Here is a 23,361-nt window from a genome sequence, read left to right as displayed (position 1 = left end):
TGGAAACGTAATAACATCATCAAAATAGTCCAAGAACATATACCATCAATCGAGTGTGAGGCTTAAAAACACTGACTTGCCAAAACATTCACTACATAAAACATAATCAGCCTGTAAATTTCCCACTGCTGGGCTAAGGCCTCCTCTCCCGTTGAGGAGAAGGTATGGAGCATATTCCACCACGCTGCTCTAATGCGGGTTGGTGGAATACACATGTGGCAGAATTTCGTTGAAATTAGACACATGCAGGTTTCCTCACGATGTTTTCCTTCACCTCCGAGCACGAGATGAATTATAAACACAAATTAAGCACATGAAAATTCAGTGGTGCCTGTCTGGGTTTGAACCCGAAATCATCGGTTAAGATGCACGCATTCTAACCACTGGGCCATCTCGGCCCAACATTCACTAATTGCTCCCTATTGCGAACGGCTATCGTATTCAGCGTCATTACAATATAATTAATAAAAAACCCAAAGACTTGCGGAGCGTCGTAATGGAATAAGCTCTTAATCTCTTCAAAATGGGAGAAGACCTTAGCCCAGCAGTGACTTATTCACGGGCTGTTATTTTACTTATCTTAAATCATAAGATGTTGAGTGTGTGTTTATAAGCTGGTATAAGGTTTAAAACTTAACAGAAATTAACTCTAGGTCGATGTGACTGTCTCGTCATGTGTATACTTAATGTAAATAATGAACGGACGGACTGCAGTGTGTAATAATGCAAAGTCATGTTTAATCTAATATGCAAGGCTAAAAGGTTCGGCTACAGTGATTGTTGCTATCATCCCTACATAGTATAAGACAAAGTCGCTTACCGCTATCTGTCCCTATGTACGCTTAGATACGCTTTTTACTAAATGCATATGTACATATGTATACACGGTACATATCAAAGTAACTTTTTTTTTTCAATTTCTGTCTGTCTGTTTGGTCGAGCTAATCTCTGGATCGGCTGGTCCGATTTTGACGGGACTTTGACTGGCAGTTAGTTGATGCAATAATGAGTAATTTAGGCTACAACAATAACTTTTTTGTTAAATTCAAACGCACACGAAGTCACGGTCACAGCTAGTTGTAATAATATTTTAAATAGTTTCAATATAGTGTATCAGTCGGAATACAACTGTTATGTAGAAAGTAAACAACTCAATTTATTTATATAAACAGTGAGTACAGTGGAGAAATGTTTTTAATTTATGAAACACAGGTATCAATTCTGTCCTAGTACCATGTTATCCTAGTAGATATTGTTTTAAATATATTAGTTACTTACAGATAACAAATGAAGACGAATTATCTACAGACTTGTTGTGTAGAAAGTAGGGGGTTCACCTGAGAAGGGTCCAAAAACAAAAAAAATCTTTGTGTGTTTTTCTTTCAATATGTTTTACGTAGATTCTTATTCTGCCCGTGTGAAATCGGGACGGATAACTAGTTAATTATCAAAGTTCAACGTCCTAAGCAATCTGTCTGACATTCCTCTACACCGTAGCAACCGCTGCCATTATTGTTTATTATTATTACTCTGTGTTACCATTTAGTACTTTTATTACACCTCGGTTACCAAAAATTATAATTACTTACTATACGGTTCTAAATCAGCGGGAATTATCATTTTCATTATAACAGAAACTTTATGTTATTACATATGAATATTATAACTCGCCTTAAGTTGGACTCTACCTTTTCCCGTCGACCGTTCTGCCAGCGCTGTTTATATAAAATTTATACTAAAATGGACACGGCGTACTTCTAACCTTTCAGAAAGTCATATAGGCCGCTCTGTCAATTTTAATTATTTATATATTACTTGGTGCCCGCGTATTCGCGGATTTTAGATATAAAAAATGTAGCTTACGTCAATTCTCGGGGTTCACGCATGCTTCATACCAAACTTCATCAAAGATTCAGTTGTTCAGCCGTGAAAGCGTAACAGACAGATTTACACTTGCATTTATGATATTAGTATAAATGTAGAGATGTTTCATCAGATCTATATAATTAAATTTAATACAAAGAGTAACCACTTACGTTCTAAATTATTCTTCTCTACGTTCTGAACCAGTTAGCTCTACATTTTATTGAATATTTTATTACTTAAATAAAGAATTATTCGAGTTTTGAATGACCTAAAGAGACGTATTGGAATATCTCATAACAATGAATAATCTAACTTACTTGCCGAAAGTGTTTATATGCTTTGAGATTACAGCAACTATTTAAACATAATCACTGGTTATAAGAATAACACCTAAAAGTTCATAATTGAATAGACGGTCGGCCAGTGGCCGAAATACAAACAATTTTAGTCAACAATTTATAAACTCAGATACAAAATGTTTCCAAAACTAAATACATTCACACAGCTCTAACGAATCCCCGGCGCTCAATTCCCGGGACACGCCATCCGCATGGCTCTATCCAGTGACGCGTGAAACTCACAATTACACGTCCAATGTCAGACTGACATTGAACTGACCATTATGAACCTTTCCACGATAGCAATAAGATCGTGTAATCAAAGGAGGAAATATTTATTAATATTGCGCTTTCCGTTTGTTTGGGCTGCAGGATTGAGGTTGTTGAACTTCGTTTATCTGAATAGAGTTTTGTTCGAACGAATTGCGGTTAAATGTATTAGAAGAATAATTTAAACTTTTGCTTACTAGCAATCCGTACTAAAATCGTAAATATGACGTTGATAACGAGTAACCCTCTACAAAGTCTGGTATTCTAAATTCGACATTAGTGGAATTGGCAAACTGGCAAAATTGTACAGGGCGAAATATTGTGTAAATAGATTTTATATACAAATAAAAAACTTAAAGTTACAACGTTCGACATAATTAGATTTTGCAACAATCAATTTAATACAATACGCTTTTAAAAATACATACATTTTATTATAACCAATCGAAAGGCAGATAAACGTCATTTAATTGTAGGTATCCTTACCAATCAACAGGATAATGTTCAGGAACGGAATCTGAAACAAAAATTAAAACTATCTATTAATATTTTCCTTTAATTTCATTTTTAATTAAATATCGTAATTTAGGTACGAGATATTAAATAAAGAAATCTAAGTTTAATCTAATTTAAATATATTTATGCCATCATAAAACTAAATAATTTACGTTATCCCAGATATATGTATTAGATAGATAACTATTGCATTACGGTTAGCACAAAATCCCTTTGTCCTTGTATCTGCGACACCTGGTTGAGAGAATTATATTCCACGCTGGAGGAATCTCATAGAAATACATAGATATATTTGAAGTTTTATCAGCCAGGGTAAAAAAAAATATATATGGATAGTGTTACAACGAAATGTTTTATTTGCAAGGAACTAATGATAAATGTGGATTTATAAAATATTAATCAAATTATTCTTCTTTTTCATTTATACCTAATACTTATACTATAATATATATATAATGAGATAAAAGTGTGGAAATTCTTGAACTAAATATTAACTTCAAACTCCAGATAAACGAACTACCATCAAGTGAATATTGAGATTAAAAACTACCTCGCGAAATGTTACTTTAAACTTAGACGTTGTTTTCAAGAATATTCAACGAAAACTTTCACGCTACGATATGATACGAATATTACTGACTATTTCAAAATTAAATTAAATAATTATATATTTGGTGATACCTCGTCGTTTTTAAAATTATTTTTAGAAGTTACTTATGAGCCGCGCGGCTTCGCACGGGTGCGATTTTTTTAAAAAAGAAAATTTGTAAATTATATTATACAAATATTATTTATGTCCCGTAGCACTCAGGAATATTATAGTTTTCAACCAGTAAAAACTATTTAGGATCGGAGAATTAGTTCCGAAGATTATCCTCTGCATATAAAAGACTATTTTTACCTCTTTATTATATCAGTACAGAAGTATAGATGCGACCATTTTTAAGATTTAACTGGGATTTATATATAAATTAATTAATCAATATTCATACATTACATTACATTAGCAGCCTGTAAATTTCCCACTGCTGGCCTAAGGCCTCCTCTCTCTTTGAGGAGAAGGTTTGGAGCATATTCCACCACGCTGCTCCAATGCGGGTTGGTGGAATACACATGTGGCAGAATTTCGTTGAAATTAGACACATGCAGGTTTCCTCACGATGTTTTCCTTCACCGCCGAGCACGAGATGAATTATAAGCACATGAAAATGCAGTGGTGCCCGCCTGGGTTTGAAACCGAAATCATCGGTCAAGATGCACGCGTTCTAACCACTGGGCCATCTCGGCTCTTCATTCATACGAGCAATGAAAGAAATATAAAAAACATCAACGCCGTGAGTGTGTCGCCAAAAATTTATTTATACTAATAATATAAATGCGAAACGAACTCTGTCTGTTGTTTTTTCAGGGCCAAACCAGTGAACCGAATTTGTTGAATTTTCTTATGAAGCAAGCTTGAATCCCAAGTAAGGACATAGACTAAAACGCAAGCGAAGCCACGGGCGACAACTAGTATTATATAGGATAGGAATATTTAGTTGAGACACAGACACAGCCCTGTCATCGTTTTTTATAATATATAAAGCCTAGAAACAGTTCGTAAATTCGATGCAATGGCACGATAACGACCAAGAGCAAGTTAAGCCCTTTGACAGCGAATAGTCTGTAATACGAATTATTGTTGAGTATAATTAAATGAAACTATTCCAGCTCAAATATCTGCATTCATATAATGTTAGGTTTCATATTCGGAAATAGGCAATTTACTTATGGTGGCAACAGGCTTTAGCCGAACATATGTAAGTACCACCAATGCATCAGTTATTTTGCCACCAACTTATAGGCCATAATAACGCAAAGATTCCATAAGAATATACTAGAAATACTTGGTGGTAGGGCTTTGTGCAAGCCCGTCTGGGTAGGTACCACCCACTCATCAGATATTCTACCGCCAAATTTGTCCGTTTGTTTTCGTCTCGCCGAGTCTTAATCGTGTTAAATTTTTCAAATCAGTGGCACTACATTTGGTATGTCAATATAGTTTGATAATAATTAGACTGTTATTATAAATGCGGAAGTAGTGTAAAAACATAGTGAAATTTGACATAGACATATAAATATATAGACTCGTGAAATATTTTGAATAAAAAAACTATCTAGATCATTCCCCTTAATACTCTTGCATCCAACGGATGGAAGCTCTGGCCTAATTGAATCGGCCGATGTAATTGACCTATCAAAGCCTACCCATATCCTGTTAATTATTCAAATGCACTCTGTCTCGTAGAATTTTAATGACTTTTTTTTACTTTTATTCAATGCTAGCTGAATCGCGGGTTCCATCCGCATTAAAAATGACGACGTGACACCTCATGGAACGTTGCGTGATGTTTATAGTGCATACATTCCTCAAAAAATGGTCTATCAAATACAGAAAATATATTTTTGATTGCGACTTTTAGTTCAAGTTACTAGCTCATACAAATAAAAAACAAAAAGTGTCCCATCCGGTTGCGATCCGGTTCTAGGACTTTTTATTAACAGAAAATATATAATCTTAATTCACCCATACGAAGTCGGGACTAGCAGCTAGTTTTGTATAAATCCAATGTAACTCGTAAAGGCATGCAATAAGGAGCCGTAGTCGAATTCTGTTAGTCTCAGCTTTTTTAGAATGAAAATCCATTACTTATAATCAATCGTGCTTGAAACCTCTGACAGTATTAAAGGTCGATAATCCTTTGACATCGTAAAAAAGACTAAAGCTTGGGATCTCATCTCTTTACTTTTTTACAATTGAAACGAGCATTTGTACCCACATTCGATGGTATTATACGAAATCGTTATTTTTTGGTTCGGTTTAATTATCTTTTGTTTAAAAATAAATTAAATAGAACTTCAGTTTTCAGAGAATATTGTCCTAGGTCGAAAAATCGATAAAGAACGGTTACAGTGCTAAAAACTTTTTATATCCTCGCTCTTTAGGTTCTAAAGTTAGTGGCGAAATCCGAATCATACACTTAAAACTCACGCCGTTTGTATTATACCTTTTAAATATTATATCGTGGATAAGTGTTTCGAACAACGTTCGACTATCCGATTATGTTAGAGTAGTATTTTCGCAGTATTGTAAAAGAAAATGTTATGATCGCGGTTAAAACTCGAATATATCAAAATGTTGCAAGGAATTGGTAAATATCAGAAAGTTGATTTTGATTTTTTGCGATCGAGATAAAATAAAAAATATAACAACTTTAACCAAGTAAGGTTTAGGTTCTTACAAGCAGTTTTGAATCGTTAATTTACAATATTCAACGTTTTTTTTTTTTTTTATGTGAGAGGTGGCAAACGATCAGGAGGCTCACCTGATGGAAAGTGACTACCATCGCCTATGGACATCTGCAACACCGGGGGGCTTGCTGAGTACGCTCTTTTCTTGAAGGTTCCCAAGTCGTATCGGTTCGGAAAAGCCGCCGGCGAGAACTGGTTCCACAGAGTTGTTGTGCGAGGCAGAAAATGTATTAAAAATCGCGCTGTTGTGGATTTTCGGACATCTAGGTGGTCCGGGTGAAACAAAGAATTTTGACGAGATGTCCGAAGCTGAAATTCAGCAGCCGTAATTAATGTAATCACCGTATCATGGTAAGTAAGAGGCCGTAAATGTTACACGGGCTACGGTCTGCTTCCCTTTTGAGAAGTATGGAGCTAATTCCACCACGCTGCTCTAATGCGGGTTAGTTGATAAACATGTGGCAGAAGTTCATTGAAATTAGACATATGCAGGTTTCCTCACTATGTTTTCCTAAACCGTGCATGAGCTGAATTATCATCATCGCGTAGGAACATCTGGTAAGAAAAAAATTATTAACTTTTCCCTGAAAATTAAATTACGTAAGTATATTAATTAAAAAGAATTAAGATATTCAAAAAATACAGATTTTTAAATTCAAATTTATTTCCAAGTCTAGACTATTAACGCAAGGATGCGGCGAACGTATTAACGACTGACAAAGGCCCTACAAATAGTTCGTGCACTTCGGACATAAACCGGACTTGTATCGAGTTAATTGCATCGCCCTATAAAGGTATATAATTATATAGCGTATCAATTTCCGCGTGTCTGTAGAAACCATCAATATCAATTGATCAACCGCGTATGTACTTTAGATTTTGCACTAAAATATTTTTGCTTCGGGCGCTATGAGAGTCAAATTTCAACATCGATTTTGAGTGCAATTTTTCTTAAGCTAAAGGAGTTTTACTTACGTCACAAGAGCTAAGTGCTTAACAGATATGTGTATAAATATATATGAATTTGGTGCGAGTATAAGTCGATTTTTAAACTTAAATGAACCCGAACGTGTTATTAAATTAAGTAAGTTATCGCAGAGATATTTTCTTTATATTAAAATATTCATTTAATCTTTTAGTAGTCAACTGAAAAAAAAAATCCAAATCAGTTGCAAAGTTTGGTATCGCGTTGGTTATGTAAGGACTTCTTACAGCGCCAATGTCTACCTATTTCAGAAAGAAAAGAGCAATTTAAACCTTTTTAGAAGAAGATTGAAAAATCTCACACTTTTTTATTCATAACAAAATTTATTTTTTAAAGGATAAAATTAATAATAATTAATACAATTATCGGTTTCAGTACTTCATTAATACCTAGAAGTAATAATATTTATATCTCACTTCTATAGACCGCAGGTACCTTTAACGAAGCCTAAGCTGTGTATTAAAGATTTATGACTGAAAACTTCATAAAGTTTTCATCGAGATATTTTCCTTTGGAACACAGCGTAAGGGAAATTGTTTACATAGAAATTAGGCTCTTCAAACGTGTGTATATTTTTAATAGCTAGCTGTCTGTCCCGTCTTCGTAGGGCTGAATAAGGTTCTACATAAAACGTTTATTTCGTAATACCAAATAACTGTATTGGTTTACAAGGCAAGCATTCTCCCAGTCGGCGTGATTTTCCCCGACATCTTAAAAACTCGTTGTCATATTTTAAAACCAAATCCACAATTCCATAAAGAATTATATACAACTAATCTTTCTGTATAAATACGTCCATTTGTGATCGTTTGAAAATCCGTTTGGTAGTTTTTCAGTTACGACCGACAGACGCGGCGGGAGGATTTTATTTGTGTAATGCGTAGTAAAAATACATATAATTTCACAAATTTTAAAGATTTTAGTATTCTAGTATGTGATAATTCTTAAAATCAACTGCAGATATTTTTTAGTAAATTAACTTAAAATATATTTTTAAAAGATAGTTTTGTGCGATTGATTTTACCTAAATGTGTGTGTACACATAACAATTACTTACATCCATTAAAAAAAGTTTGCCAACAATTTGAACAACTGTCAAATATCACACTACAAAGTGGTTTAAGAGTCAACATAAATCATATAACTCTCGAAGTATGATTTATATTCAAGATAACGCGCACTTTATGAATATTCAATGCGGGGTCGCGAATAAACATAGACGCTATGTGTTTAGACAGAGATCATCCCGTTGGTATGTTTATTGATATACGTGATATCTACATGATAAGCAATGTGCAATGTTTAATGTGTACTATCATCGTCGGAATGTCATACTAAATTGTTATCAGCAGCGATAGTTGCGTAGAGTATGACAGTTAGACGCTCCTATATATTATAAATCTCCTTTGATTATAATTATGTATGTCTAGATGACAGCATTCGAGAGCCGAGATGGCCCAGTGGTTAGAATGCGTGCTTCTTAACCGATGATTTCGTGTTCAAACCCAGGCAGGCACCACTGAAATTTAATGTGCTTAATTTGTGTTTATAATTGAACTCGTGCTCGGCGGTGAAGGAAAACATCGTGAGGAAACGAAAACCTGCCACATGTGAATCCCGCATTAGAGCAGCGCGGTGGAATATGCTCCAAGCCTTCTCCTCAAAGGGAGAGGAGGCCTTAGCTCAGTAATGAGAAATTTACCGGCTGTTAATGTAAAAAAAATTTAAATGTCTAGATGGACTGTCAAAGCTGAGAACGCGTCGATAAAATCATTATATAAGCGCAGTTGTCAAGCACACCAAGATTATAAAGTTTGCTCGTTTATTTTCGTTTGTTTGTTGTACGACACTCGTCCAGATATTTAAATAATCTAAGTAGATCAGTTCACACATGCACGCTCCTCCACGTTCAATTTTATCGGCGTGAATAATAAATATCATCTAATTAGTATTTGTTTTTGTCTTTACTCTTACATTGGTCATCTCACGCACACTAAGACATCGTATAAGTGCGAGTGTCTAACTAACGCACGCCCATAATGTAGCGTAGAGAGGCGCGCCTTCGTAAATAAATATAGGTAAACAATACAGGCAAGAAAATTGTGAACCCCCGCGCCCCTTTACAAAACGTATACGTCGTTTGTGTTTGTAACATTTCACACTTGTTGAAATAATTCCAGAAGCTTAACTTTATTTCAAATTCAAACGAGCATCGAGTTCAATTCCTAAAGGGTTTAAGGTATACGTAATTACCACTACTACCTATGTGCGTTTAAACTTATAACTCATCTGTACACTCGAAATTATTTGTTATAAACACTTAAAAAAATCATAATAAATATTTTATTATAAGGCTCACACTATGCATAGTTATAACAGCTGTCACAGGAAAATCAAACGAATAAATATGAAAAGAATTAGTTTTTTTTTTCTACGTTCTACTATAAAGTACAAAATTTTCACACACAACCTTTTACACAAAAAGTAACGATATGTTAAAAGTAGAAACAGAAATGATTTTTAAATTCATAAAGTGAATGAGTTCAAATCCCATCCATTTGGAGATCTACTCTGTGTTATCAAACCCACTCGCTTTGATTACGAGATCGTATCTCGAATGTACATATGTCTGATGAAAATGGACCCTATATAAATGCTATCGTCCGGACATAACCGACGTGACGCACCGTTTATGATAGGATTGCATGCGTGCACATGGTGCATATATTTTCATTGAATAATTTGTATTGCAATCATAAAATGGTATTTTTGTTGTTCTAGTGAGTGATTTTTTTTTTATTTATAACAGTCAGTAAATGTCCTACGCCTAAGGCTTGAGTTTGAACCCACATCTTCTCTTAAGAGTCACGTCTAATTTTCATTTAGATTATCTCGACTCTATATTTAGGCAAACTATACTGCAACGATCTATAAACTAAAATACAACAAATCTTTAAGACATTATATACATAGTTCCGCGGTCAATTGGAAGGCAAAGCCAAATTGGCATCAAAAAAGCTCGGTGTGCTCAGCAAGGCAAGACAGTATTTCACGTCGGCCCATCGTCTAAGACTATACATAACATAACATAATAAACATAATCAGCCTGTAAATTTCCCACTGCTGGGCTAAGGCCTCCTCTCCCGTTGAGGAGAAGGTATGGAGCATATTCCACCACGCTGCTCCAATGCGGGTTGGTGGAATACACATGTGGCAGAATTTCGTTGAAATTAGACACATGCAGGTTTCCTCACGATGTTTTCCTTCACCGCCGAGCACGAGATGAATTATAAACATAAATTAAGCACATGAAAATTCAGTGGTGCCTGCCTGGGTTTGAACCCGAAATCATCGGTTAAGATGCACGCGTTCTAACGCGTTCTAAGACTATACAAGGCGCAAATTCGGCCTCACATGGAATACTGCTCTCACCTCTGGGCGGGTGCTCCCCAGTACCAGCTCCTTCCATTTGACCATATCCAACGTAGAGCGGCTCGAATTATCGACGATCAAGCCCTCTCCGATCTGCTTGATCCTTTGGCTTTGCGTAGAGATGTTGGATCGCTCTGCATCTTCTACAGAATTTATCACGGGGAATGTTCCGAGGAATTGTTCGGATTAATCCCGGTTGCTGAATTTCACCTTCGGATATCTCGTCAAAATTCCAAATATCACCCGCACCACCTAGATGTCCGAAAATCCACAACAGCGCGATTTTTAAGACACTTTCTGCCTCGCACAACCATTCTGTGGAACCAGCTTTCGCCGGCGGTTTTTCCGAACCGATACGACTTAGGAACCTTCAAGAAAAGAGCGTACTCTTTCCTGAAAGGCCGGCAACGCACCTGCAAGCCCCCCGGTGTTGCAGATGTCCATGGGCGGTGGTAGTCACTTTCCATCAGGTGAGCCTGCTGCTCGTTTGCCACCTCTACCATAAAAAAAATATATATTTGTCGCCATAAATATGTAATAAGTGATTGTTGTTATAAAGTTTTCATTATAGCTCTTAATTTAAAATAATAATGAAGTGTTTTGCCGATATTCGATTAAAACTATCTGTAGGGGATTTTATGTTGAAGAAAAAATGATTTAAGTCTGTGTAGTACTGAAAGACCAGTCGAATCAGATCCTCTGGGACGGTAATAGCTGGCGATATTATGATGTCCTCTTGAACGATTTCGATGACGACGGCAACGACGGATATTTTCAATGGCAAGCTAACTGAGATATATTTTGAATCCTCAAGTGTATGCGCACTAACAATATATTTATGATGTGATACGTCTTACATAAATTAATGATAAAAAATCAAATCAAAATATACTTTATTCAAGTAGGCTTTTACGAGCACTTTTGAATTGTCATTTAACAAACTATTTAAAGTAAAGCTACCACCGATTCGGAATGTAGATTCTACCGAGAAGAACCGACAAGAAACTCAGTAGTTACTATTTTTCAACATCTTAAAATACAGTCATGTTAGTTAAACACAATTATATATGTATGTTATGTAAAAATACATACATTTTCCTATATCATATATTATAAATTAAAATACAAAGTGGGTTCCGGTCGAGGCTTAGCCTGCGGAAAAGAGAGGTGGGGCAGCTATATTATTTAGCCTATGTAAGTCCAGCAATAAGTTACCTTTACAACAAATTTCATCCAAATCGAACCAACCAACATACAAAAAAGCTTTCAAATTATAGTATTAGTACAATAATAGGATATAACTATGCATAAAACAAAAATATAACTATAGCTAGAAGTAAAAACATCCAATAATAACAATAGTAACTCATCGCTGAGATTATCTTGATATTATAATATGTATCTAAAAGTAAAAGAATAATATCAAAATTTAAATTTGGAATTTCAGAAAAAAATATCAATATAATAGTATCAATCTCTTATTCCTAAAATTACAATTCCGGTTAGGTTTAATGGCTACACAACACCTAAAGAATATACTTCAATATATTAGTTTAATAAGTCTCAAAGAAACAAGCAAGGCAAAAACACGTGCTTCGACATAAAATCCCCAGTAAACCACGTTAACTGTAATTCGAGCCTCTGAAGGGTGAGGGACGTTGCTACTTTATTTTCTACACCTTTAAGAAACATTGCGGTTATCGATGTTATTTGTAAGCTTAAAAACATTGCATGCAGTTGTAGCTGTGATTTTATCAAGATTTCTAGCCTATCTGAATCTATACTGTAAAATATATTAAAAATGCGAAAGTAACTCTATGTGTTACCTCTTCACGTTTAAATCGCTGAACCAATTTAGATGAAATTTGCGATGGAGATAGTTTGAGTCCCGTGGAAAAACATAAATCATTATTTTTAATTCATCTTTTGTGTAATAAAAAGTAAAAGTTTTATAAATTTCGCGCGGGTAAAGCCGCAGGTTCCGCTAGTATTAACTTGATTTTAGGATATCGAACAGCGTAATCAACAACATATTAATTTTACTTCTAAGCCAAGAAAGTTGAAATTCTAAATTCAAAGAGATAATGTTCCCGTTAGAAGTAGGAACGGTCAGCTAGGTAAAAATAATTTATATTTAATTTTTAAAACATAATGAGTTAATATGTACAAGAAAATCAGTAATAAAATAAAAGACACATTCGTCAGATAACTTTAGATGATACTGTTACTTAAAACGTCTATTGTATCGTATTCGATTTGAAGAGCATCATGTTTAGTAACTAGAATCAACCACTTCACGATAAAATACCTTCATACATACATCCCCTCAGTGAATTACACACTTCTACGTTATACCGATGTCACTGAAGTACATAAGCTACACACTACTTATATACTCGTAGATCGTGTGCGTCACATCCTAGTCTATAAAATAATATTCAGGCCGTACATTCAGTTTTTATTTTTACTACTTTTTTATACCATATATACTACTACTATACTTACTACAGTTTTATAGTTACTACTTTATATACATATATATATATACTATAGGTGATAAGTGGGTTAAAGCACACATAGAGATGTCCGCTGTAAGGAATATTAACTACTCCTCCTTACATCGTCAAAACGCCAACTCTGGGAACAAAGATGTTATGTTCCTCGTGCCTTTAGTTATACTGGTTCACTCATCCTATAAACTGGAAAACAACAATATTTATCGTTGTTTGGCGGCACAAAATTTATGAAACTTTACCTATAGCACACAAACCGTCACCTGCATTTTACCACCAGGAGGGTTAAATTAAAAAAAGTAGCCTATGTCCGTCCCCGGAACTCAAACTATCTCAATCCAAAATTTCATCTAAATTGGTTCAGCAGTTTAAGCGTGGAGAGCTAACAGTCAAGAGTCACTTTCGCAATTATAATAATAGTTTAGGAGTATAGATTAGGTAAATATATGTATTTTCAAATAAATTTTGCATTTTTTTAGATTTCGATATATTAGTAAATAACAAATAAAACATATAAGGTTTGGTTAGGTTAGTAAGGTAGGTTAGTTTACATTCCAATATAATGATACTACATAGGATTTAAGACTATCACATGTTGCAACAGGAAATTGCAGGTTCAATGGTTGAACGTGACCACTTAGCGGAAAGTAATGCCTTAGCTCGTCGACCATTTAAAAAAAACCGAACGGTTAGACTATACTGGCTTTGGTATATGCAACTTCTATTTGAACCATCCTTACACGCTCCCTAGGTCTATCAGCAACATCGGACTTTAACTTAAATCCTTAATGGGAACACCGATAGACGGACAAACTACTTAATGAGCATAACACGTCACTGCTTACAGTTTCACTGTATATAATACGTGAACAAGTGTCGAAAGCGGTGGAATTATTCACCGGCACGGCCTCAAAGCCGCGTCGTTAGTATGCGAGCGAGTCACGATCGTAATTAAACACGACGGAATAAGTGAATTTTGAATAATTCAGCTGCCGCGGACTTCGAGGGCTTAACTAGATTACTTTCAACCCTGAAATATTGATATGTAATATCATAAACATATTTCACCGGGTACCAACTTTCAGTATCCGAGTCCGTTAAAAAAATAGTGAAATTGCTTTGGACATAAGATATACGTACATACCTACATATATGGTTAAATTTAAGTGATATTGACAAACCTAAGGTTAAAGATCGATTTCAAGGAACAAATACATACTATTGCGTATAAAAGGATTATTATACAATTAATGCGTTAATGGTTAGTATCATGTATCATTTGGTAATTAAACGATTGCCTCCTTGCTAATTCTTTGTGATTTGATCACAAATGACAAAAATCCGCTAAGTTTCCTTCCCTTTCGTCGGGAACTGGTAGTAATAAATAAATAATAATAATAAATATTAGACAACATCACATACATTACTCTGATCCCAATGTAAGTAGCCAAAGCACTTGTAGTATTTGATTTGACGATCAACATTGAACAAAGGATTAATTTGATTTAATTTTTACTTATGGTAGTATCTTTATGAAACTTATAATAATTTACTTGGTTGTAGGGTTTTGTGCAAACCCGTCTGGAAAAGTACCCAGACGGGTTTGTACCTACGACCCACTCATCAGATATTCTGTCGTCAAGCAGAAATACTTGGTATTGTTGTGTTCCGGTTTGAAGGGTGAATGAGCCAGTGTTACTACAGGCACAAGGGACATAACATCTTAGTTCCCCGGGTTGGTGGCGCATTGGCGAAATAAGGAATGGTTAATATTTCTAACAGCGCCAATGTCTATCGGCGGTGGTGACCACTGAACACCTAGTCGCCCATTTCCAGGTCCGCCTACCTATTGTTGAATTGAATTGTTTATTTCCGAACCAAAGATAATGTTGTCAATCAATGACCATGAGATAACTTCTATATTAAAAACGAATTTAGATTCTCACGTTGATACATAGTACAGTGTTAATGTAATCAGAGATAGCTCACCGCTGGTACGTAGGCGGGTTGAAGCTTTATATGTAGTATTAAAGCGGTTTTAATAACGACGTAAAAATAAAGTAAAGACGCAGTCCCCCACTCTCTCAGTCCACAATTTCTCTTAATTAAAAATGCAAATCAGAGAATCCGGAGCAGGTAGAACGAGACGGTCGATATCCTCGTCCCTCAGGGTGTAAAGGGGTGAAGGGATAAATATTCAGAACAATAATGACGCGCCCCACGCTCCTAGCAGGATAACAAACTGCCTATCTACTCTATGTGGAGGGAAATTATATGAGAACGTAGTTAACCTTATATTCGTCAAAGTCATATCCAAATTGTTATAAGCAAAACCTGATACTGATAACATTAAATTGAAAAAACCTTATTTAGCTAAAACTTAGAAATATTAAACTTTTGTCAAAGAACCATAAAAATGCTTTTAAATAATTTCTTTACATTGAATAAGTTTCATTGAAATAACTTTTATGAAATCTTAGAACAAAAACAAATAAAATTAAGAATACTAGATTGTGCTGTTACCTACTCACTGTCAACATTGTGAGCGAAATTGAAACTCGAATCAGTTGCTTTGGAACTTTTATAAAACTTAATAAAAAAATATGCATTTGGTTCATACAAACATACTAATAAACACATCAAGTTAAATAATATCTTTTAAAAAAAGCGCGAGCATTACCATGATTTTCATTGTACATAGGTACATATATATGTACCTGTATATACAGGATACATAAATTTAATTGTAGATTTTTTTTATGTTGTAGGTGGTACCTGATAGAAAGTGACTACCACCGCCCATGGACATCTGCAACACCAGGGGGCTAGGAGATGCGTTATCGGAGATTATTAATATATGAATATGTTAAAGTTAGAATATACTTCAATCAATTATGCTTTTCCTTTCTACAATTTTATAAATTACATTTAATAATTTATTAGAAAAAAAGGTAACTACTGTGTACCGGTGGTAGCATTAAGCTAAGTCTACGAGGTAATTATTTTATGAGCCCTTAAGCGACACGCTTGAGCATAATATGCTATTTTATAGACACTCCTATCCGAATACAGTTTAGTTTGTTGATTATTTTATTTTTATTTATACCAAACAAGTTTCAACTTTTAGCTTTATTTCATTTAGTTTATATTAAATTGAATCTTCTATCCCATGCAACCGACCACCATCACAATTGACAATCACATCACAATTGATAGGTAAACGTGTCGAGTTTTGCTAGGCTATAAAACTTCATACGACCATAAAGAGGAGAGCAGTAAACATAAACAAGAACAAGGGCACTCATCGTGTATTTGAAACGGGTCGGTTAGTTCTAAATTGAACGCAGACGCGACGGTGGGCGCAGATAGTCGGTAAACAATTTAATAATTCCTGTACCTCAGATCACGTGTGACTAGTGTAAATCTTTGTCTGCGGGGAGGACGTGCAGCGTTGGGAAGTCTACACACGTACTATTATAGAGAGACATATTTACGATGCCTATTCAGCAGTATTTAATTTACGAATATTACTTATATCTCACTAATATAAACAACTACGCTGAACTGAAGGCTGAGAGGATCTAAATTATATTTGACTTATTGTGTCCAAAATCTACCACCAGCCCACTCCACACGCAGGCGAAACTATTGGTATATCCATCAAAGATTCATATTCTATAAGAAATATAATAAGCCTTCTCATATTATTTTCATTATTCATTTCAATATAAATGGTCGATAACTTTTCCAGTCTCGCATTACCGTTTACGTCAATGATAGATATTTATTATCATATTTTTAAATTAACAAGTGAAAAATGGAAACGTCTACAGTACATAATTATGTATATAATACAATTATAATGAAACAGAAAAAATGCCGTTACCTCATACCTAAATGCAGCTGAAACATTAAAGAATTTTACAATTTTTCTTTGAGTAACTTTCAAAATAAGAATAGAAAATACAAGAAAAAAAAAACATTTAATTTTCGATACCATGAATGTAATTAATGACCTCAAGCAGTATACTGACAGCAAATTGATGATGAATGAATTCGATGCATTCGATGCAGTTGAAAAATCGATATACCCTACGATAAAAAAAACAACCAAAAACCTCTAATCGCTATAATCTTTTTATGACAAACATAATATTACGTACATTATTCACCCTATAACAATTCCAAGCTACACGAACGTAACACAACGTCGTAACTACATTAACTCAACACAAATTACGAAAATTAAAATGAATTTAATTTAAAAACCACTCAGTAATCTCGTTCCGTCTCTGAAAAGGCTTTTGACCTGTATTCATTGAAGCCGTGGCAAAGATTATACGTACAACAGAACAGATACATTTTAGAAGTGAAATTGTGGAGGCATTTAGCTGTTTAACCACTAAAAACATTATTTGTATACCATTGTATTTGCCTCGGAATTTCGTTATGTACAAGTTTTTTGATTACATAGGTTGACGGTTATATATTTATTACTTATTTTTTGTATAGGTGGTCAAGCAAATGGGCCACCTGGTGTTATAGGGTCATCACCGCCCATAGACATTAGCGCTGCAAGACATATTTACCATTCCTTACATCGCTAATGTGCCACCAACCTTAGGATGTTATGTTAAGATGTTACGTCCCTTGTGCCTGTAGTTACACTGACTAACCCACCCTTACACCCAACAATAGCAAAACAATAAAAACGTATTGCTGTTTAGCGGTAGAATAGCTGTAATAATGCAGAATAGTAGTAAAGATTATCATATACCATTAATGATCCTAATTAATTATCGAGGGCAAAATCATTTCACTAGTTTTAAAACTTTGAATTTTAATTTGTATTTTATTCTTTATTTCATACGAAATAAATAATATATAAAAGAAAATAATGCCATTTCTATTCATTCGTGTTCTGGCTACAAACACGGATTATTTTCATTATTATTGCACAGTCAGCGCTTATCTCTACAAGAGTGGAAAAGGTATAATGAAGTGAAAGAGAGAAAAAGGGATAGAATGATATATTTCTTATATTTTGTTAATAAATGTTATACATGTAAAAAAGAAGTGTACAATGTACATCGAATAAAAACTAATTATAATTCGAGTAGTTATTTCTTATTGAAGAATAGTTACTAAACTCTCAATCGTCTATTTTATGTACGCAAGGAAAACATTACACGCCTAGCAGCGGCCGAAACTATTACCCCGGTTAGTGATGTGCCGCCAACGGAGTAACGAACCAAGTGCTACGAGAAGAAGCGCTCTCGACCATCACATAGATCTCACCCTTAGGATGTACTATTACTGTTTACTGTTATTCGGAAGAAGAGGAAAGTGGTCTGGCGTCAAAATTAAAGACGAAGCCTGCTATTCGCACAAACTCACAATAACGCTGTGAAAGCCAGCGGGGTCAAAGGTAATTACGAAATTAGAATAATTAAAGTATAATTCACCACAAACCGAAACTCAGCAATACAAAGTGTATTTAAAAACTACATTAATAACCAGCTATACAAATCCATCCCTACCTTATTCTTTCAACATAATAACATAATATAAATAAATAAATAATTTATACATCAATCCTAACATTCACGCAGCACAAATTGATTTTCTTCATTTTAGCGACATAATACGACAGTCATATTACAACATTTCAAAATGAAATTCTACAATCCCGACGTTAATTCAATAAAACAATTTAATCTAGCAAATAGCGAGTAGCCAAGTAAATACAACTTCCCACCGGACCCCGACGCCAGGCGTCAATGTACTTGACAATTACTGGACATCGGGCAAACACGAGCTGGATACAGCGATGTTAGACGTTTATTAAATCTGCAGTCTGGGTTGGTTAGTTTTAAAAGGCTATATTTTATTATTTATTATTGAAAAATTGGCGGCAATCGTCGTCTGTCAAATATTAAACTAAAACCTTCTCCGTAACGCGTTAAATCGTCTTATGTAATTATATATGTATATATATATTTTATGTATATTGGTATAGTAGGTGTTTCACTTAGATAATGTAAAAAACGTCTCCTTATTTATTAATATAGATTTAAAGATGATTTTTAATATTAATATCTTTATATAGTATAGTAAGTCGTCAGTAAGTCAGTTCATGTTAGTGTTGTAATAGAAATATTTTGGAAATAGGAATTATGAAACAAATATTAAAAAAATATTGTCTAATTTCGACCACAGGGCGAACACTACTTAATTTAATATGTCTTGTTAAGTCTCACTTCGTGGTGGGGCTCTGTGCAAGCCCGCCCGGGGAGATACTATCCACACATCATGTATTCTACCGCCAAGCAGCAATACTTAGTATTCTTATCTTCCGGTTTGAAGGGCGAGCGAGGTAGTGTGGTTACAGGCACAACACATAACATCTTAGTTCCCAAAAAATATATGCTTCAATATCTATGGACAGTTGTGACAACTCACTACCCGGTGCCCTTTTTGCTGCTCGCCTACCTTTGTCACATAAACAAAATAATAGCAAGTTTATATAGTTCATGTTTTAAGGCATAGGTTAAAACCCCAGATCGGATCAATAAAAAGTTACGAGGTTATATTGTAGTTCGTCTGTTAGGTTATCATCATCATCATCGTCATCATCATCAGCAGCCCATACTTGTTCACTGCTGGCCGTAGGCCTCTCCTATGGCATGCCACTGTGATCCATCTTCGGCTACTCGCATCCAGCTCCTGCCAGCCGTCTTGCGCAAATCGTCAGTCCACCGTGCCTGACGACGTCCTACACTACGTTTGCCGAGACGCGGTCTCCACTCTAGAACACGTTTTCCCCAACGGTTATCGGTTCTACGACAATTTTGTTAGGTTATGCCATACACTAATTACCATTTTAAGTTACACTTGTGTTTCTAAAAATATAATAATAATTAACCTTATATAATAAATTGTTCCTTCTTTAAAAATAGCCTCTCCTAACTAAATTTTCTTGTGACGTAAATAGAGGCAGCCATTTCCGACGCGAGTGTCGAGTGTCAATGAACTACGCAATTACTGGACGGGGCATGTACATAATGTCTGTTTTTGACACATGTTCTATGTATGGAAATGTACGTGAAACGTATATACGTGGCGTAATTATTTCTAGATAATATGACTTTTAATTAAATATTATTTGTGTTTTATTTATAACAATGTTTGGAATTTAACGAGACGCAATATTAAACACATTGAAACATTGTAATACTTATCAATTATATTTGCAGTTAAGTCACGAAGAATAAAATTATATTATTTCATGATATTGAATATTGTATACCAGTTGAAATATAGTGTTTTGTATTATGAAGTAAACTTATTTATTTATATTTCCAAGGTAATGAATCCCCCCTCCATTAAAGATTTGCTTAATTTTACATTACTAGAGATAGAGAACTTAATTTAGTAATTATCAAGCAATTTCCATAATCTTGTTTGACAGAAGGGTTTACAAGGACAGCTACAAAGGAACCGACGTCATGAAGGAATTTATGACTGCAATTAAGGAGGGACGGCTTAGGTATCCATTTTATCTCGGTCCCACTCAATTTCGTAGCATTATAGCCATTTGAAGATTTTAATCAATACAATAATAATGTTTAATCATTATCTGTTAAATTTAAATCTTAATATTTTTTTATGTACATTTTATTCACCACGCTTAAACGGCTGAACCGATTAAGATGAAATTTGGTGTGGATTATTTGATTCCTGGGGTAGGACAAATGCTACTTATAATTTATATTAATTCACCCATTCTCGAGAGGGTAAAATAAAGAGGGGGCTGACGGTTTTTGTGCTATATTTTTATTTTATTTTTTATGAATCTATAAGTTAAGTTTTATAAATTTTGCGATGGTTAAGCCGTAGGTTCAGCTAGTGATTAATGAATATTTAATAGGACCGTAAATGTTTATGCAAAAAGGAAACTCAAAGAGAAATGATCGGAATAAGGAATAAATATGTATAAAAAAATCATATAATATATAAAATGATTACCTGCCTTTGTTGTCTGTCCATCACGCGTTAATCTCTAGATGAACAGAGCGGCACTTGCCAAGTGAGCGTCCATAGATAAAAACATTTTAACAATATATTAAAAAACTAATTTAATACAAAATATAATTTCACAATAGACAATGAACGAAATATGGAAGTTGGTACCAGGGAAAGGTTTTTCAATTTTATGTATTTTTCAGAGATTCAAATTAAGAACAAAGTTTATCAACTAATATTTTATTTCGTATAGAGTCGAGACTTCATTAAAGAAGCCACATTTTGTATTACAATACATATTTTCGTATAATACGTAAAATATTATTCGGTGTCCTTCTTATCTTCTTAAGTCACTGGCTTAAAGCAACAAGAATATAAATTATCTTAGCATATCTGCAACATATGTTATGTATTAGTTGATTCTAATTAATACAAATTTATTATCGAAATAATTTTAATAATTTTCGCCCTGCTAGCACAAATAAAAGTGATTAAAAATTGTGTCCAATCCAATGGCAATAAGATTAGACAACATAGGTTAGAACAGCGAATCAACCGTAAGTCGCAAAATTAGGTGAAAAATATCATCTATTAATGATTATTATTGACATCTCCTGCTTTAGTAAAACTTACAAGAATATACTACAATACATCAAACATCTTTCTCTATTGTTAATATAATGAGTAATTTACGACGTCTCGCAAGCTACGAAGCGTAGCTACTAAATAGCTACGCGATGTAGAGTTTTACTTTATTATTAAGAACATTTTATGGTAGAGATAAAATATATTTCGACCTTTATTAAACGTATTCTTTTAACTTTACATAATATAAATGTATGTATTTATATTTCGTAGCACAAATAGAAAGGCAACAATAGAAGAAAATATTTAAGACCTTTACGTAGTGAGATTACACTTACTTCTATCAAGCTACGAGCATATGACTATGCTATGTTTTAAATATATTTTAATGCTCATAATAGATTTTGGCTCCATTCCTGAACTATTCCAAATCGCGTCGGATTCATTGCCGTCCTATCGAATGAAGGAAAGGAGGAGACGAGATAAGATTGAAAAAATAGATACTGTACTTGTGTTCTCGCAAACATGTGCACTATCATATATCCTGCGCAGTTGGATGGTCTCGCTTTAGTAATGGCGCCTTGGCCGAAAAGATGACGAATTCAACCACGGTCTTAGAGTTATAGTCTTACAATAACATCATACGCAATTGAATACTTATAGTTTGAAAATGGAATAAAAATAACATACATTACACAGATACAATTGAAAATGTCCTTGTTAGCAATTTATATACTCGTAAATTCTAAGAATATGGGTTTACTTCACACACTAATATTGGCCATATGCTTCCGCAATATGAACTAAAATCGGCAAACGAAACATAATTTATAACGTGGCCACTTTCAGTCGCCTCGTAAAAAACAATACAATCCCTGGCGACCCAATTTCTATTTACGAAATGTACACGGGTACACGTTTGTTATTTGGAGAACCTCCTAATTGGCTTCGTTTCCAAATCTGTAGGCTTGCCCGCCATTTTATTATTTGTGTAGTATGGACTCGGTACAAAATATGATTGTGTTAATACAATTTGTAAGGCGTTACACAGCATAATAACGCAAATAATGGCTTTAGTAAATACGTTTTGTTGTAAAAATATTTCTCACGAAATAAATTAAACAAAAGCTCACATTAGAGAATTTCAAAATAATAAAATGTATTGAGGTGAAAGGTAGATAAACCTACGAGGTACCTACATTAATTTTGTTCCGAAAATAAAACATGCCTAAATTTCGGTCATTCAACTCCGCCGAACCTTTACCCCCAGAATTAGGATACAGCGTTTATAGCTACATGATAATTGGACGGGACACAGCTGAAAGAGAAGCACCGATTTCGTGCTGTCTTTATCTTATAAATAATGTGTAAAAAAATATCCGCACAACTTATTTAAAATTAAATGTACCTTTAATTATTATCTTAAAACATTTTTTATATGTCACATAACATAAAATAAAAAAGCAAAACAAACTAGAAAACTTATTGGGTATATTGTAGGTTTGAATCAAAATCTTCGTTTAAGATCCACATGTGCCAG

At 34.2% G+C, this 23,361-nt stretch overlaps 1 long non-coding RNA gene across 1 annotated transcript in view; it reads right to left on the bottom strand.

Moving 5' to 3' along the window:
* Positions 1–2,970: 2,970 nt before the first annotated feature.
* Positions 2,971–23,361, bottom strand: part of LOC135193726 (uncharacterized) — a 50,140-nt gene continuing 29,749 nt past the window's right edge. The window contains exon 3 of the long non-coding RNA XR_010309401.1: positions 2,971–2,991. This is a non-coding gene — a long non-coding RNA (uncharacterized LOC135193726). The remainder of the gene's footprint in view (positions 2,992–23,361) is intronic.

Source organism: Vanessa tameamea, chromosome 17 (assembly GCF_037043105.1).
Source record: "Vanessa tameamea isolate UH-Manoa-2023 chromosome 17, ilVanTame1 primary haplotype, whole genome shotgun sequence".
In the NCBI taxonomy this organism is placed as follows: Eukaryota; Metazoa; Arthropoda; class Insecta; order Lepidoptera; family Nymphalidae; genus Vanessa; species Vanessa tameamea.
The sequence above is the reverse complement of the archived record's forward strand: the minus strand, read 5'-3'. Positions and strand labels throughout refer to the sequence as shown.